At 39.9% G+C, this 16,229-nt stretch overlaps 1 protein-coding gene across 2 annotated transcripts in view; it reads right to left on the bottom strand.

Moving 5' to 3' along the window:
* Positions 1-10,180, bottom strand: part of SCEL (sciellin) — a 77,102-nt gene extending 66,922 nt beyond the window's left edge. Inside the window, exon 1 of one of the 2 annotated variants that reach the window (XM_069970664.1) lies at positions 10,099-10,180. The gene's annotated coding sequence lies outside the window, so the exon portion shown is untranslated. Of the gene's footprint in view, positions 1-10,091 lie in introns of both variants that reach the window. The other variant, XM_069970665.1, reaches the window with a different exon arrangement.
* Positions 10,181-16,229: the final 6,049 nt, after the last annotated feature.

The raw sequence follows: 16,229 nt of genomic DNA, 5'->3' as shown, positions 1-16,229 counted from the left end.
TTGTCTTTCAGCTACTGTAGTTTAAAAATCAGCAATGTGTAATAGCAATGCAAGGCCAGAGCTGATGACACTGTAAGGCACTGTGAGTGCACACTATGTTTTTTCAATCCATTTTTTTTAAACGGATGGAAAAATGGATTAAAAAAACGGATGCATTTGTGTGCATCCATTTTGATCCATTTTTTTTATTGACATGCATTATAAAAAATAAATAAATAAAAAAATAATAATAATAATAATAATAAAAAAAACTTCCGTCCACATTTTTGTGTGTGCTAAAAAAAAGATATGTTTTGATTTGTTTTTTTTTTTGTTTTTTTTTTGTTTTTTTTAATAATGACACGCATGGAAAAGGCACCTGGACACCAGGGGAGCCTGGGTAATATAAATTTTATTATTTTCTATGTGAAAGCAAGGGCTGCACGGACATCATTAACAATGTGTAGCCCTTGCTATACGATTGTTAAGCCATGTAATAGGCTCAGTAGGCAAGTGCCCATCTAGCAGATCAGCATTTGTTTACACTGCTGATGAAGCCATGTAATACGGCCCTAAGGCTTTCTTTTCTCTGTATCTCAAAAACATATTAGTAACAATTTTAACTCAACAGATGTTGCCCTGGTTGGATATGAACTCACAGCACCTAACCTATAATGCTCCAGTGTCCTTAACACTGACCAGTCTTACTACCATTTTTATTAACTCATTGAATTATGATATCATTGCTTTTACATTTAGGTTTATTGCTGAAAATTTTATATCACAGTAAAAATGAATGTACAGTATGACACACCATGTAGTAGTCAGGTGTTTGCAGGTGTTTTTATGTACAGTGGATAACAAGCATAATTTGTTCCAGGACCGTGCTTGTAATCCAAATCCACACTTAAACCAAAGCAAATTTTCCCATAAGAAATTACTGAAATGCAGACAATTGGTTCCACATCCCCAAAATAATGATTTTTTTATTCTGAATAATATGTAGAACAAATAAAACAAACAATGAGAAACAGCTGAATATTTCATATTATAAATACATCAATATAGCAATCAGCATGTGGAGTATAATGTCAGGAAGTGAGAATCACAGACCTATGCAGTAGGACAGTGACAGAAACTTTTCTACACAGCAGTGTTTATAGCTGAGTGTAAGTGCAGGCACATTATAGCAGCAGTGTGTATAGCAGAGTGTAAGTGCAGGTACAGTATAACAGTAGTGTGTATAGCTGAGTGTAAGTGCAGGCACATTATAGCAGCAGTGTGTATAGCGGAGTGTAAGTGCCGGTACAGTATAGCAGTAGTGTGTATTATTGAGTGTTAGTGCAGGCACATTATAGCATCAGTGTGTATAGCTGAGTGTAAGTGCAGGTACATTATAGCAGGAATGGAGAGGATAGGAAACACAAGGACTGACAGAGACTGCAGAGAGTATGAAGGAATGAGCAGGGAGAGAGTGATTACAGCTATGGAGAGATTACCTCCACAAACTTGTCCCCTGATGCAAGCCCCAGCCTGGAGTGGATCTGCTATGATTTGGAAGGTGAAAGAGACTTCATTGGTCAAATTACAGGGCTATAGACCCAGCTATGCAGACCATGCCCCTCTTAAATCAAAGCAATGCTCTTAATCCAAGTTACAATTTAGAAAAACTGTGAGCTTTTCTTGCAAAATGCTCTTAATCCAAGTTACTCTTAAACCAAGGTACCACTGTAATATATATCGTTTGGGCTACAGGACATTTTAAAGTGTGCATGTACACTATGTTATATTTATTTAACATATACAATGGGAGAATTTCCTGTATGGCAAAATGTGAGTTGGTGCCCAAACTATTACAATAATTAAGTTCCATCAGGTATGTGAAATAATTGTTTACATAAACGGGTTTTACATAGATAGATAGATGATATTTGGATCACCTTGAATGACTAGCTAGTGTTTAGGGGGAGGATCTGCTATTCAGGATTTCAACATACCCTATCCTTTGTTCCTGTAGGAGATAAGCAACAGCTACAGGTGTCTTGAAGCAACCCTTGGCTTAGCTGTGCTTGCTTACATATCAGGGAGTTGGGAGGCAGGGCCGTATTTACCACTAGGCACTCGTGGTCCGGTGCCTAGGGCCACACCTTGCAGAGTGGTATATAATCCAAAAGGGTTAAAGTGACTTTGTACCTTCGGATAGCTGCTTTTAATCAAAGATTTGTCCTGGGGTACGTTCGGCAGGTGATGCAGTTATTGTCCTAAAAAAGATCTTTTAAACTTGCAGCCCCATGCCCAAAGGTCGGGACTTAGAGTATATGTGTCCTAACTCTGAACCACCCCTCCGTCTGTCTTCCCCACCCTCTTCATCATAAGGAATGCCACTGGAACATTTTCTCCTGTCTGAACATTGCACAGGTGTCTTAACGATCCAGCCCATGTTCAATATTCACACAGCTGATGAATAGGAGACAATCTTCCTGGAGCATTCCTAATGATGAGGAGGGTGGGGAGGAGGCACAGAGAGGTTGTGCCAGCCTAATGCATACACAATCTAAGCCCCGACCGTTGGGCATGGGGCTGCCAGTTTAAAAGTTGTTTTTTAGGACAATAACTTCATCACCTGCCGAATGGACCCCAGGACAGATCTTGGATTCAAAGCAGCTATCTGAAGGTACAAGCGGTTTGGGGGGGTCAGATTGTGGGTACAGAGTTGCTTTAGAGGACCCTGCCCGTGAGGGCTTACAATCCACAAGGTAAGGGGAGGGAGACAGAAGGTAAGGGGGCAGCAAGTCAAAGTGTGGTGCAAACTTTTAGTAGGTTGAAGCTTAATTTAAAGAGATGGGTTTTTAGGTCGCTTTTGAAGGTCTTGATGGTGGGTGAGAGACTGACGTGTCAGGATAGTGAGTTCTAGATCATGGGAGAAGATTGTGTGAGGTATGAACAAGAGGGGAGCAATAGAGGTGGTAATTAAAGCTGTGGGATTCTATCATGTGTCCCAGATTAAAAGTATAGAAGGAGAAGACAACAGATCCTAGGATGGATACCAACAGTGAGGGGGTGAGGAGAGGAGGTGGGTGAGAATTGGAGACACTAAAAGTACGGTTTTAGGGGTAAGAGGAGACCCAGCAGATGACCTGGAGATGACACCAAGGAGAGGAAGGAATGGTCAACAGTGTTAAAGGCGGAAGATAGGTTAGGGAGAAGGCGCACACTATATTTTTCATAAAATTAGAAGGGGATCATTTACAATTGAGATGAACTTTAATTATTAATAATTAAAGTTCATCTCAATTGTTATTGTTATTAAAGTTATTAATAATTAATAATAAAATAATTTATTAACCCCTTCCCGTCAGTAATCATTATATATACGTTCCTACTGAATATACCCCGTGCAGTAGGAATGTGTATATACGTTCCTGACTTCAGGGGCTTACTGATGTGTGCGGGACCACTGCAGTGAGAGCGGTCCTGCACATATCAGTGTGTCCAGGGCCGGAGGTAATGAGCGGCAGCTGCAATCCCACAGCTGTGTCTAATTAACCCCTTAAAAGCCGACCGCAGCATTTAAGGTACTCAGTGACAGAACAAGCTTCTGTCACTGAGTGTTCAGGACCCCCGCAGCCATGCAGCATGGCTGCGGGGTTCCCGATCGCATGTACTGACAGACGGGGGTAAGCCTCTTACCTCAGTCCTGTCGGTTCGACGATCTGTGTATAAAGTCTACTCTCAGGCAGGCTATATGCATAGATCACCGATAACACTGATCTATGTAATGCTATGGCCTAGCATAGATCAGTATATGCAATCTAATGATTTCATGTTGTACAGTAAAAAAAAGTGTAATAAAAAAAAGTTTTTACATATTGTAGCATGCAGAATTGTCAGATCTATTAAAATATAACATTATTGTTCCGACACGGTGAAAGGCGTAAACGAAAAAAAAAAAAAAAAACACCAGATTGCGGATTTTATTAAATTATATATCAGGAAAAAAAAGCGATCAAAATTTTTCTGTTACATCAATTTGATATTAAAAACCAGAGATCATGGCGCAAAAAATGATTTTTTGGGCCTTATTTTAATACTCACCCATTTAGAATGAATGTGGTTGTTTATTTTAGTTACATAACCGACAACAAAGTGACATATGCTAATTTTTATAAGCAATAATGTTTTTATTGTCTGTATCAATTTATAGTATCTAGTATGACTAATAATGAGCAAATGCATAAACCTTATTGCCTTGGTAAATGAAAAAGAAAGCATAAGGTAAAATGTGATGGGCAAAGTTTTAGCCTAAAGGTCCTTTTTAGCAACAATTTACAATATTCTACTTCTACAATGTACAAAATAAGTTACTTTCTTGAACCAATTTTGCATGATGCATGACACTGCATGATGCTTTCTGCTTATATACGTCTAAAGATAAATAAGCCAGTTTTCTCGTATTAAATTAAATAAATTCGATTTGTGTTTTCTAGAGCAATAAGAAAAAATGCTTAGTGATATGCTAGGTGAAATACAACAGCCAATCACGTCACAACTATACTAGCACTACAATAGGATTCCTTGCCTTCTGTTCCTCCTTAAACACAACTGCAATGAAGAGGAGTTTGGAGCTCTTTTAGTCAGTCTCATCTGCACTGAATGAATTGCCAGCATGGATGCTTGATGGTATTCAAATTCTTTCGGTAGTCAAAGAAGAGAAATAAGGATTCAAGACTACCATTCTAATGATCATGAGGTTCCTACAAGTGGTGTCCTCAGGGATCAGGCCTTTATAACCTACTCTATGGGTAGGTGATAGTTTTAATTTGTTTAAAAAATAAAAACACTTTAGCGCTGAGCAACCCAATAAACCTAATACTGCTTGGATTCTATTCTGTTCAACATCCCATGATTTCTATTCCTCACTGAGTGCAATGTTCCTATGATTCAAAAGGATTTGATTACTGCAATAGTTTTGAGGGTGCCCTCACACATCTTTTTTGTGCAGTTTTTCAGGCCTCCAAAAAATCTGTCTTTTTTCCATGCATTTTTGTGGCATTTTTGGTTTAGGTGTTTTTTTACATTGAAATTTTTTTCTCTCTGCTATCACTTGAACTAGTTTCTGGACCACAAAAGGTGATACAAATGCCAGAAAAAACGGCATACGCACAGAAATGGCGTTTTTGAGACAACCAGAGCAATTTCATTGAAGTCTATGGTAGACGCCACGCCCTCAGCATGCTGCATTTTGGAAAAACTGAAAAACATCCTCAAAAAACGCTAGAAAGGAGAGATAAACACCACCAGTAGCGGATTATAATAGGTCCTTTTCGGGCGGTAGCCCGGGGCCCTGAGCTCCTGGGGGGCCCATGGCCACCCAAAAAGACTTATACTTTCAGTGGTATATTGTCTCCTGGCTACAGTTCTGCCAAGATTTGCAAAAATCGCTGCTTTTTTACCTCAGTTTTGCACAAATCAAGGCATCATGAGATTATCTATCCTGTACTATGGACACCACGCTAGTGTTGCCATAGTTACAGTAGAGTAGGGGGCCCAAGCTTGGTCAAAAGTCCGGGCCTATGGTGAAGTTAATCCACCCCTGCACACCACACCAAAAAAATGCTATGTGTAAGGCAGATGATAAACTTCTATTGACCTTCAGCTAACACCTGACCGCTGGCAGAAAAAAAAAATGCAATTTTTATTGCCGTTTTTCCAAGATTTTAAGAGTGTGAAGCCAGCCTAAGATTGTTTGCATGCTATAGCTTTTTCTTACACTAAACATTGCAGGTATTTGTCTCTTTATGCTTCTCTTTGTGCTGCTTCCAAGGCCCAAAGGTACCTTGCCATATTGCCACCTTTCCCATCAGGATCTCCAGGCAATCCTTCAAAGGGTTTTTGCACTGATATTTTCTTATAATGGAGAATGCTTGCTCATCCTAATTCACAAGCAATAGAGAAATCCCCTTACAACAGTGACTATTTTAGCTACCAAATAAATACTCAAAAACCTACAGCTTTATATGTCATTCCACAATGGATCCTCAATGCACTCATCAATATACTTAACAAAACTGTAACGTATGAAAAGTCTTTGGTTCACAAATATTTTTTTTATATCGAGATGTGGTAACATTAGATTTTCTAGTGAGGTTAAAGGTCTCTGCTAGCAAAAACTGGTGCTGTAGCTGGCAAATATATGAGACTAGAGAAATTACCCAGCACTTCCCAAGGCCCCTTTGAGAGCAGTAATGGGAGCAGAAATCTGGTTTCTATGGGCAATTGCTTTACTACAAAGTAGTACTACAAAAACATAAAATATAAAACCATCAAATTAGAAGACTTGGATCATGGAGACTCCACCAAAGACTGACTTTACACCGGTATAATACAGGCCGTTGTTATACCAATATGACGGCACAGATGTACTTTTTGGGCAAACTTGGGTCTACATTGTTTAGTAGTTTGGATTCCTATAGAGAACAGGCTGTGTTAACAGATTATAACAGAGAACCAAAAGTGCTAGTGAAACATTTGTGGTTGAATGGGCCAGGCATTTGGATGCCTAATAAGGACAATTATAAGGACAATGGTAAGCGAGTGCTGTATACATCCAGCAATGTTGAGACTATTACAAGAATCTTCCTAGACACCTAATGTGCCAAATTTGGGGACACAGATTGAGATTTATTCTAATAGTGTTGTCTACTTCAGCCAATCACAGCTTAGGTTTTATTTCTTATATTGCTCTGGTAAAATGAAAGCTGAGCTGTAATTAATTGCTATGGATAACAAAGAGAACCATAAGAGCGCTTGATAAATCTCCCCCAAACTATGCAGGCGTTTGAATACTTATTGACAACAGGCAGTAATAATGGTGGATAACAGAAATCCACTGATTGTGAGTGCTGTGTACATCTGGTAAGGACACCAATAGAAGACAAAGACAAATTCCCTTTTCTAATATATATAACAAGTCCTATTTCTGAATTCAGTGTCTCATACTTAAAGAAAAATGGGTGTGTGAAATGACCTTGCCTCTGCATAAAGAACAATTCAGACTGTTGAGTCAAGTATTCAGTTATACTGGATCTTTGCTCGTTGTTGCATTTCAAGATGGACTGGTTATATATAATGGAAGGTATTGGTGAGCAGATGACAGATTTCTTTCATTGATTTTATTATTGTGTAACTTCCGAGTTATAAAATAGCTAAGACATTTTTATGAAGAGGTATTAAACAATACTTCTTACAATGTAAAACCCAACCTAAAATATAACACTGATGGACATGTTATCAAATGTAATGTCTTAATCTCCAACACAATTTCTGAAGGCCCTATTACAGCATATGGATCTCATTGGTCCATACCTGGCATCTATTTTTTATGGCTGATTGCTAAGCCAGCTTAATTTTGGAGAGGACTGACTTATACAACCCCTTTAAATGTCCCAAAATTAGGTTGGCTTTAGAGTAAGAATCGTACAATATGAAGTGTAGCTTTGACTGAATAAATTATACAATATGCTAACCTAAAGATAAACCACCGTCCAAGGAAAAGACTCAAGCACCTGGTAAAGATGCTATATATGAGCGTTATGGATCAACTAAAGAAGACTCAAGCTACCTGAAAAGCTTACACATGTCTAGACTTTAAAGAAGGAGGATTGGAAAAGCTTTAGTAAATGTTTGGTATTGTGTGACCAGATTTAAAGGTAATCTGTCTAGAGCTATTCCTATTTTTTTTGTTTTCCTATCTAGTGAAGACATCTTTTATCTTCAGCTCTGCACATATTTATTTGCAGAGATTGAACATATGTTTTATAATGGAATATATAGCCAACACTTCAAATTTCCCCACTGGGTTCAAACCAACATAATATGCTAAAAGTAGCTGATGAGCAGTTGGTTTCTTGTTGACATGACTTAAACGGGTACTCCAGGCATTCATATGTTTTCATATACTGCTAGAGTTACAGAAAAAATAAGAAACGGCATATTCTCACCTACAAAACATACCAAGAGGTACTCATGTTATGTCTTCGGGTCCCCCACTGAACGCTTAGGCCACTATTTCTGAGATGGACTTGTTCAGCCAATTGTTGGCAGCACTGTCCTGCTTCAGTCAGTGATTGGCGGAGCAAGCTGTCACTGCCCAGACCAGTCCATCTCAGAAGTAATAGCCAGAACATTCAACAGGGGACCAAAAGAGGAACTGGGGGAGCATGGTAAGTGAGAATAGGCTGTTTATTATTTTCCGTAATCCCAGCAATATATTAAAAAACATAAATGCCCCAAATACCCATTTAACAGTTGACTTGAATTTCCATTTCTGTTGTTTACATAGTAAGGGACCACACTTTTTTCTACAGGCCTGTATACATTTATGTTTGCTTCTGTTCTCACTGCGGTCCACAATTTAATGTTATCTCTTAGGCATACACCCCCATACAGTTTTGTAGGAAACCAGTTTGTATACCAGTATGATTCAAGAGTACCCTTACAAGCGGAAATACACAAGCTACCCATAAAGTGTTACATACCACTGAAAATTAGTTTTGATTTTATCCTAAATGACTGAATGGCTCGCTGAACCTAGTTGTGACCATCATACACACTGTTCAAAATAAATTATAACAATATTGCCAACTTGATAAAATTCAGATGTAAATTGCACCCAGTGCTTAGAGACTACATGAGAAAAGTGAGATAGTGAATATGCTGAGATAATATTACTGCAATAATTCTCCTTTCCCATACATATTGCCATTGCATCTATAAAATCCACATGTTAGCTCTAGAATTTAAGTAGAAAATAAATGCTGAGATATGTAATTTCCATCAGTCGTGTCGTTTTTTTATGGTCCTAAGAGTGAAATGCTGCTGAGTATGTAATTACAGTACAAACACTTCAAATAAAACTTGTCTATATAACACTAATGGCACTATTTAACAATAGATCTACCCAGTGTGAACACAGCTTGAGTCCTCTTGTACTGGCATGCCCCCAATAAACATTGACGCCACTGCCATGTCTAGCTGGGTACACTAAAGCAGACCATTCATTGTAGATACGTTTATGATGCTACTCACCACCCACAACAGAGGTCTTTGTAACAATTTTGAAAACCCATTTTACATCTCCCACAGTGATTTTCTTCACTAGATAGCTACTATAGAAATTTACTTTTTATTACCAATGCAGTAAATTAAACAGTATTATTGGCAGCCTAAAAATACCACAATATAACCAGCTATTATAACTCTGCCTGTCTAGTAAGCCCAGCTGATTTTTGCATCCCACTCAGTCTGATGAATTAAGCAAGTAAAGTACAGACATTTCTAAAAATGCTATTCCTGTCTATTCATGACCATGAAAAGTAACTGAACTAGTTTTTCCAGCTTAGGGTGGGTAAGCCTGTCTTTTATAAGTGGCCTGTACACGGCAAAGGGGAGAACACTAATTGTATTGCGTTAGATGAGAGGCATCCAGTACATTCCCAAGAGAGATGTCATTATTACAATCATTTACGTAAAATGTGTGGATCGATTATAAAAATGATGTGTAATTAGTAATTACATTATTTATTCAGGTCACATGTGCTGTGTCTTAAAGTGCAGAAAAAAAACTCAAAATAACAATGTATATACTAAAACGGGGTACATAATGTATCCTACTAAGTATATAAGTAACTTAAACAACTATACCTAGTTGTAGAATGCTGTGTAAGATGTGCTTGACACAATAAGAGAACAGAAATAGTATGCGGAAAACAATACTCTAAAAGTGTTCTTTTAGTAAAGTATCCAACTTCAAAAAACTATTGCTTTTGGTTGGCTAAGGTTGGAGTATTATTGAAGTAGTATTGCTATGGTATATCTGTGATTTACATGTTATTGGTTACCTAAGAATTTGAAGAAATTACCATACAATCTTCTTATTCACATGTAAACAGAATGTAATGTAACCCAAACAGAAGATATCACCATAACCCACATATCTACACCTGTCCACACAATAAACCAGTAGAGAGCATTATACAATGAATTTCCAAAATGATAAGAAATGCAGTTCTGTATGACAAACAGTAAAGCAACAGTGAGAACTGTAAACATACTACTCACTGTGCAGCAGCAGCAGCAGGACCAATGTTCCGATCAGGTAGGTACAATAGTCACCTCTTGTGTAGTTATAGCCAGACTAGTGACTGGAGGAAAAAAAAAACATCCGTATGACTTCTACAGGTTATGACTCACTCCTTTGGTAGGCGGGGTGTAGAAAGGGTGTCACCTGCAAATTCCTTCCACCTGTTAAGTTTGTGTGTATGTGAGTCAAAGCACTTTCACATTTTTGTCATAACTACAGTAAATCAGTAAGTCATAGGCCAGGGACAGCACCCTCTGGAATGTTTTATGTTTTAAGATGGCATATTTCACAATACAACTTTTGATATGGTTGCAAATATCACATAGACACGTAACTAGTTCATATATACAGTGCTGGAGGGTAGACACTGAGGAACCTGGAGAATGCCGCTTATCATGTTACAAGCTTTAGGGCTGCAGGATCCAAAAAATATTTAACTATATGATTGAGGAATGGTAACATATATACTATACAGATGCTAAATGAAAATCTTGGGGCATCTAGTGTATGAGTAGAATGCAGTTCCCTATGAATTATATGTTGTATTGTACCATAAGATGGCAACCAAAGAAGTTTATGGGACCCTACTGCACTTCCATATGATTCTAATTTAATATACAACATTTATGCAAGAGGAGAGTATCTTTGTAATACAGCATGTTGCAAAGTGCTTACATCTCTATAATGTGACTTTATGGTATAGAGCCACAAAGACTTCTGTGTGACTCCATACAGGCTTCATGCATACTACTTTGCCACATATGGAGCTTAACTTCTAGAATATCCAGACTTTTATATATTTCCTTTAACCAAAATTACCTCATACTGATGGTATGAAAGATTGTGGTGCCGGGGGCGGGATGGATTGTTGCTCGGGGGCTGCTAGCCCTGCCCCCAGTGCTTTTACTAGCTTACCAGGCAGAATATTTCACAGCTAACAGCATAGAAACGGAACAGAGGATGAAGATAGCAGACATACCTTCATCCTCAGCACCCTGTGCCCACTAGGGTGCTATCAGCTGGTTAGATTAGTCTAACTGGCTGATAGTTCGCCTTTAAAACCGGACGAGTAAATGCAATATTTGTCAATATATTAAAAGGTTCAGACTTCTAAAAAAACTAAGTATTCCTTGGAGCTTAGCAGGGTGTATACAGTTCAACTACAGTAAACTTGGTTACTTGTCTGTTGATAGTCCCATGTACAGAGCCAAAGAAACAAAATTACAATTACAACTTGCAGAACATGATTTTGGGTAAACTAAAGGTAATGATAAGGCACTAATGTAAATATTTCTCCTTGTGTACTACCTATTAAAGGGGGTTGGCTACTTTATAGTAAAATTGTTCAGTGTACAGTGTGAGTAAGCATTCTCTCAGCTTTACTGACAGAGGCTCCCTGGGTATCATAATCACCTCCTCCAGGCTGTGCTGTCCTGCTTTATGGTGATTCTGTCTATAAGATGGCTGACATGGAGGAGCATGTGACAATGCCCTGCGCTCAGTGTCCACCACTGAGCCTGTATATGCCTATGGAAGACACAGGGGGAGGGGCATTGCCACATGCTCCTCCATGTCAGCCATCTTATGAAAAGAATCACCACAGAGCAGGACAGCACAGCCTGGAGGAGGGGAGTCTGAGTTTAGCTCTATAAGCAGGGCCGTATTTACCACTAGGCACTCATGGTCCGGTGCCTAGGGCAGCACCTTGCAGATGGGGAAGCACCAGGGAGCAGGAGGAAGGAAACAACTTTTTTTTTTTTTTGTTCAGTCTTCCACCTCCCGTTCAGACTTGCTAGTATATCTGGTGTCTTTTTGAGGGGGTAGGGGTATGGTGGTATTGGTCAGGTCTGGTATGGCAGTGTTATCTAGTCACAGTATAGCAGTATTGGTCAGGTCTGGTATGGCGGTGTTATCCAGCCACAGTATGACGCTGTTGTTCAGGTCAGGTCTGGCGGTGTTAAATGTGACGCCTGGAGCTATTACCTACCAATCTACCAATCCTGTGGTGAGAATTCCTTCAGACAATATGCAGACCGCTGTAATCATTGTTTCAATGTGGAAATTTGTTTATGTTTTAAAGAGGATGTACCACCAGGTACATCCTCTTTAACCTGAACCCAGGGAACCTGAACCCAGGGATCGAACAGTGCCGTCACGGGGAAGCCGGTGCTGCGGTCTGTTTTTCGGACCACGGCCCGGTTCCCATGCACGGCGCCGTTCTATTCCCCCGGAACTGGACGGTGCTCAAACACTGGAGGCCGGCCAGCCCTCCCCCAGTGGGAGGGAATTCCCTCCCCTGTATGACGCGGCTCCCTAGAATGAACGGAGCCGCGTCATACAGGGAGGAATTCCCTCCTACTAGGGGCGGGCCGGCCGACCTCCAGTGCACGAGCACCGGCCGGTTCCGGTGCATAGAACGGCGCCGTGCACGGGAACCGGAAAACGGATCCCGATCCCTGGGTTCAGATTATAGAGGATGTACCTGGTGGTACATCCTCTTTAAGCAGTTAAAAAACATGAAAAACGTCATTCAGACAATGTAGAGAAATGCATGTGGCTGAAACCTGTAGTCATGTGCTGTTACCAGGATTATAGGCCATACGCCTATTGGTTAACACATAAGGGTTTGATTTTGTTTGCATGTGTTGACCAACAGTAAATGTGGGAACATGACCTTAGAGTGATCAGATATCAATATGATGTTCAGAAAATAGAAAATTATGATGCTAATTGGTGAGTGAAGATGGGGCGTCTTCAGGTTTAGTGCCTAGGGCAGCAGCAGCTGTTAATATGGCCCTGTCTATAAGGTACACATGATGCTGCTGTCAGTAAGTGCTGTGAAAACACTTACTAATACTGTACACTAAGCTATTTTACTATAAAGGGGTGAACCTCTTTAAACTTTTGTCTATAATTATATATGCTTTTTTACACAACTGTCTCAAATGTCATCCTGTAGCAGGCCCAAGGGTTGTGCTAATGTTACTGGGGGGGGAGTATTTGTGAGATGGCTAGATACTGTGGTTCCATAGCCTGTTATGGTTTAGTCATAGGGTATGAGGGCACTGGGGGAGAGCAGACGGGTAAGCATGTCTTATTTATTATTTTTACCATGATTACAGCAAAATATTCACTTTTAAAATGCTATGGACTCCATTCTCGCTGTGGAATAAAAAATCTGCTGCGAGAATGAAGTGTCATAGAGTTTGGTAATCAGAATCACATCGGAAATACGCAGAGATATGGTACATGTGAACATACACTATTTATAGTAAATTTATCAATGTAAGCTCTCTGTGTGCATAATTATACAGTACAAAGATAGCTATTAGTCACTAAGTAGAAATACCCACTTGACTACTTGGCTTAAAATAATCAGATATTTGGGGCTAAGTATATAAACTCACTGGGGAACACTTATCAAGACTGGCATACTTGTGCACCAGTCTTAAATAAATCCCTGCCCCCCTTTCCCCCAGACAGACTTATTAAGAGGCATCTTAGTAAATGTCTCCCCCTTTGTGCAGACTGCTGGCCTAATGGTCCAAAGGCTGACAGCATTTTGCAGGACTCAGGTCCTTTACTGGAAGTATTTGGACTACATTGCTACTCTCTCGGCGTGCTCTTAGACTCCAACATACCAGGAACTGAAAGTGGTAAAATAACTGTGACTGGGTGCTGGTCCTCAGGTAAGTGCCATGTGGGGATACAGGTTCTCAAGAAGACCCATTGATACTCTAGGTTGCCAGGAAAGGGGATAAGAAATTCCGGAAGGGTCCGACCTCCATAATCCCCAACGATCTCCAGAATGGCCCCAGCCACCTTTGTTTTGAATACAGCCACGGGTACGGCATGTGACCTGTGGCTCTATTAATTTTCTATGGAGCCGCTGTACCCATCTCTCTCCAATGGCCCCACTGAGAATGAATAAAGCCACTGGAGAGAGTTGACAACAGCACTCGGCTCTTTCCGGCAGCTCCATGGAGAATGAATAGAGCAGCACCCGTACCCACGGCTGTATTCAGAACAAAGGGGCAGAGGGACAATCTGGAGGTCGCACCCCCCGTAATTTCTTACTTGTCTCCTAACAAGTTAGTTCAGGTAGGAAACCTCTTTAAAATAATTCCACAAAAATGTAATTGAAACAGGGAACACTCTGCTCACTTTTAGGGATATGTATTCTGATAAGCTGTTGTCTGACTCCAATACTAACCAGCAAAATTTTTACTATACCTAAGACCTTTAATACAGGTAGTAACTCAGATCCAGTACACAATATATAATGCAATAAATTTACTAAGGCCCCAATTACATCATAATTCCAGATCAATACCAATTCGATACTCAATAAAGGATTTAGAAAAGAAAATACAAAAATACAAATATAATGCCCCCCCGGTCAGACAGCAGATAAAGGGCCTCCCCAGACTGTTTTTATGCCGCTAACCGTGTGTTAAATCTGACATGTTATCTATATTTTTCAGGTCTGTACTATTACAGTGAGTCACAATTTATGTCCCTTTTCTTTTATTTTACTATTTTAAAAATAAGGTTAACATTTAAAATAAATGTGCTAAAATTTTAAATAAATGAAAAGTAAGTGATAAAAGAAAAATTGTGTGTGAATAACTGTGTGTGTTAAATAACAAGCGCAAACAACACTTGTTATTTAATACACTGTGTGCATTAGGCGGCCACCTTTCCATTGACGTTAAAAAAAATGCGGTAAAAAGACAAAGCGGACACTTTTTTTTTTACTTAGTGTGAGCATAGCCTAGGACTGATGGTGGAAATTAACAGACAGCAAAGCTGCTTCTAAAATTTTGACACAATTGAGCCCAGTTACCTCAAAAACTGACTTGACATTTTGACATTTGAGTTGTTAATCCAAAAAGGAAAAAAGGTTAAAAACCTGGGTGCGGTAAAGCTGTAAATGTAGTTTATGACTCATTTATAAAAGGCAAAGGTTAGAAGAGTAGAAAATTAGTTACACAAATGTACAACTATTCAAAGCAGGCATAAAAATGCACTAGATTAAGTGAAAATTATCACTGCAAGCAGTAACACAATTTACATGTTCAGTGACACTCTGTGTCTTCTTGGTCTACACAATATATCCTGTGATAGTACTCTGCAATTTATCAGAAGTTATCAAGAAACTTTAACAAAGTTTGGTTTGTGCCGTAGTACTGTCCAAACTATTGATGGCCTATCTACAGCATCCATCATCAATAGTAGATCAGCACAGCATTGACATCATACATTGTGTGCAGTGGTGGCACTGGGAATTGCAGCTGCTGTGCAGTTACCAGTGCAACAACTGCAAACAATGTACGGAGGCAAGCAGGGCTGGCCTTTGGGGTGTGCAATCTATTGAGTTGCACAGGGTGCATCACTCCTGGCAAGTAAGGGGAGCACCCCATCCTCATGCAGTGAACACCGCAGACAGCCACCGCACTATTTACTTAGCTACTACAGAGAGCCAGTGCCTGGTGCCCCAAGCTCTGGCCCTTTAATTGTGAGGCTCATAATGAGCGCTCACACTTGTGATATGGCGCCCCCCCCCCCCATTGCCAGAGGAGGAGCCCTTGGCTCCCTGGCGGTCAGTCACTCTTGTGGTCATAGGCACTGTTTTGCCTGTGGTAACAAAAAGCCACTCTTTCTTTCCAGCAGCTAAGTGACGTCACTTATTTGTCACGCCACCGAGCTGAGAAAAGTGAGACAGGTGACAGGTGAGTATAAGAATCTGTTTTTTTTTTTTGTGTGTGTGTGACTACATGGGGGTAGAAAATGGGGAAGTGGGGGGGTAACTATCTACAGCTAACTACCTGCTGATAGGCGGGGATTTGTGTTGATTAGGCATAGAGCATTGGCTTTACCAATTCCATCTTCTCCCCACCTTTCTCTCCTTCTCAGTTTCTGATACTGCAAAGTCCTTCTCTATGATCAATTGATCTATCTAAAGATGACACTCTTTCTTCAATGTTCTGGCGCTCAAGTGACATATGTGTGAGCTTGTTTAAGATATGGGGGCACAGAGCTATCTGCTATTTGGAGACATGTATTGGGCATAACTGCTTATAAGGGGGCAATACAGATGAGGATTTAT

The sequence above is a fragment of the Dendropsophus ebraccatus genome, chromosome 5 (assembly GCF_027789765.1).
Source record: "Dendropsophus ebraccatus isolate aDenEbr1 chromosome 5, aDenEbr1.pat, whole genome shotgun sequence".
Lineage (NCBI taxonomy): Eukaryota > Metazoa > Chordata > Amphibia > Anura > Hylidae > Dendropsophus > Dendropsophus ebraccatus.
Note: the sequence above shows the minus strand (reverse complement) of the source record. Positions and strands in the feature narration are given on the sequence as shown.